Genomic DNA, 3,018 nt, shown 5'->3' with positions numbered 1-3,018 from the left:
CATATTCCAGACACAAAGACAATGCTGTATATCCTCTTTAAACACATATGTTTCATACTCCAGAAACAGGGGGCTGTATATCTTTTTTTTTTTTTTTTTTTTTTTTAAATAATACAATTTCTTGCCTAAAGTGTCCACGTAACCTGGGTACTACTCCATATTAGGTGTAGGATTACATGGATACGAGGCAAGGTTAAAAATTGTGAACCCAAGGCGCACAACAAGCTACACAAAGGGACGACGCATGTGCTTCACCAGTTAGCTGCTGTATTTGGCTTTTGAGAAAATTTCTGGTCCCAATAAGCAGCTGCAATGGGTTTCCAACTGTTTGTATAGGAGAAAGCTGGGCATGTGAGTAACCGGTAATACACCCTAATTATCTAGATGTGCTTTAGAATGTAAAAGGTTCACAAGTCTTCTGTTAACGTAAAAACACACGTTTCCCACAGATTTTAATGGAAAGTCATGAAGGATATCCTGGTTACCAAGAACACTTGAATGCTAGCCATAAAATAATTATTCAGTAACTACCGGTTCGATGTCCCGTTGTGCAACACATATTCAGAACCATCCTATCTTTTAAAAGGAAATTGATCAGTCCTGCGACTCACATTCCTGTAAAAGAACTTCAGCAAAAATAGGAGATTCTGTGTTTGGCAGAACATGGTGGGAGTAGACCATTTACTATCCTGGTCCAATTCTTGCTGAAGAGCAACATTAGTCAATATAATTTAGATCAAGTTTTCAATAGCATTTGTTTAGTATATCTTTTATATATCTTCAACTGTTCAAGCTTGGACAGATAAGGCCGGTGAAGAATATAGTAAATCGAGGTAAGTAAACGTATGAGCTGGTAGTGGTGGTTATTGATGCCAGATTCGGTTTCCAGAATATGCTGTTTCAAGTTGAATATATCTCTATTTCCAATTTTTGAAAGAACTTCATGTTCAATCAATAGCGGAATGGAAAGATGCTTATGACTGGCAAAATGCAACATATGTTGAAAAACACGCTGAGCAGTTAGTACGGTCTTGGTAGTTCCTTCTGAAGGGACAACATGAACACCGCTATCCTTAAGTTGCAACAAATGGTATGCGTTTGTAAAATCCTCAGGCCTTGCTTCAGTAACCAGACAGTTCCTGCAGGTATCACAGGATATCCGACAGAGTGCTTTCTGCACCACCCAGCCTGCAATGTACACTTCTGAATTCGGAAGCAGCGACTGCAGTACTTTAGAAGAGTAGTGATGGTCTGGCAACATCATACTCCTGTTATGGAATGGCATTGGAAGTTTCTGCTGAAAGCAAAGAGGAATGTCCTCTTCTTCAAACATAAGGGCAGGGTTTCTTTCATCCTTGGATGGTGTATTTTCTTTGTACCCATCTTTAGTTCCAGATCTCAAAAGAAGGCTTATAACTTGCTTTACATCAGATGCAACTGGTGCATTAGTCGACCCACCTGCTCTCTGAACATGATTGAAAAACATTCGGAGGGGATCCTGGCTGTACTTTTGAAGCAGAGCATATTTCTGAATCCTCAGCAAACGTGGAAGTAGCGAAATAAGTGTTGAAATATTCACAAGAAAACCAAGGATAGAGCGTTTTCTCGAGCTTTCATGTAATGGCGTACTGTCAGCAATGGTTAGAGACAACATGTAATCTCTTGCTTCCTGTAAAATGTTGAGTTTATGCCGTAAATTGTTTCCATTAATTGGACCTTTATTGTTGTTCATTCGAGGGCTGTTACTGTTCATAATTTCAAATAAACGGTTCACAACCTCCGAAGTTTTTTAGGGCCAGGTAAAGGTAGTTTAAGTTCATGTCTTAGATATTCGTATGCCTTTGGTCCATACAAATGGAGAGTTAATGCAAAATGTCTCTGATCAACAGAGTAATTTGACACGGGTCTTTTAAATAGTTCCATAGGAATCTCTCTATAGGACAGAAGAACTTCATTCAGTTGTGGAGTTGTTAGTCCTTTCTTAGTTAATTTGTTGTATACGGTGGACCAAGTCTGTTCCACATGTTGTTCAGGTTTTACTGTAATTTCGAGCTCTCTCTCTTTGTGTGGTCTTGCCTCTTCAGTGTCTTGCATCTTTCTTTTCAAAGTCTCAGCATCAGGCATAGAATAAATATGGTCCTGACTGATGCTGGCACAAGTGTTGATTGGATTATGGTCCACTTCCAAATCTTTACCCCGAACATGTCTAATCTCAGATGCTTGCCTTTTAGATACTACTGTTCGAGTTCTCTGTTTAGCCTTAAGATTCTGTTCAAAATTAAAGATACTTGGAATCACATCATCTCTCAAGCGTTTCGTTTGTCCTGTGGTGTCAAAACACTTCTCTTCAAAGTGGAGGCTGCATAAGCGCTGATAGCGGGAGGGCATCCAAAGTTCACCAGTGCTTGTAGCCCTTTTCATAGCTATTCTCCATTTGTCGAGTAAACTTGGATTTGACTTTGGAAACCTGTGAAACGTTATTCCCTTGTCTCTGGTTTCCAGGTTGTATCTTGACTTGCAGCCAAAAGCAGCACAGGACACTGGCATTTTATTCCGCTCACAGGTCAAAGCCGGTCCCTGCTGCGCTGCTCTCACCGAGCTTCCTCCGACATGTCAGAAGCTGGATAGTTGCAGATAAGGTTGTCCACGCACCCACCCGTCTCCCCGGGTGATCCCCACAGCAGCATAGAGAGAAAACTCAGCCTGGAATCGGGGGCTGTATATCCTTTAAACACATATGTTTCACACCCCAGGTCCACAGCCAGGGCTGTATATCCTTTGCACACATATGTTTCATACTTCAGGTACACAAACACGGCTATATATCCTTTAAACATATATGTTTCAAACTCCAGGTACACAGCCAGTGCGGTATTCCTCTTAGCACACCTATGTTCCATACTCCAGCCACACAGCCAGTGCTGTTCATGCCTTAAAAACATATGTTTCATACTCCAGGTACACAGTCAATTGTGTGTATCCCTTAGCACAATATGTTTCATAATCAAGGTACACAGC

The 3,018-nt window shown here is 40.9% G+C and overlaps 1 pseudogene; it reads right to left on the bottom strand.

The window, feature by feature from the left end:
* Positions 1 to 254: 254 nt before the first annotated feature.
* LOC144761644 (uncharacterized) lies at positions 255 to 2,696 on the bottom strand (annotated as a pseudogene).
* Positions 2,697 to 3,018: the final 322 nt, after the last annotated feature.

The sequence above is a fragment of the Lissotriton helveticus genome, chromosome 6 (assembly GCF_964261635.1).
Source record: "Lissotriton helveticus chromosome 6, aLisHel1.1, whole genome shotgun sequence".
Taxonomy (NCBI): domain Eukaryota; kingdom Metazoa; phylum Chordata; class Amphibia; order Caudata; family Salamandridae; genus Lissotriton; species Lissotriton helveticus.
The sequence above is the reverse complement of the archived record's forward strand: the minus strand, read 5'-3'. Positions and strand labels throughout refer to the sequence as shown.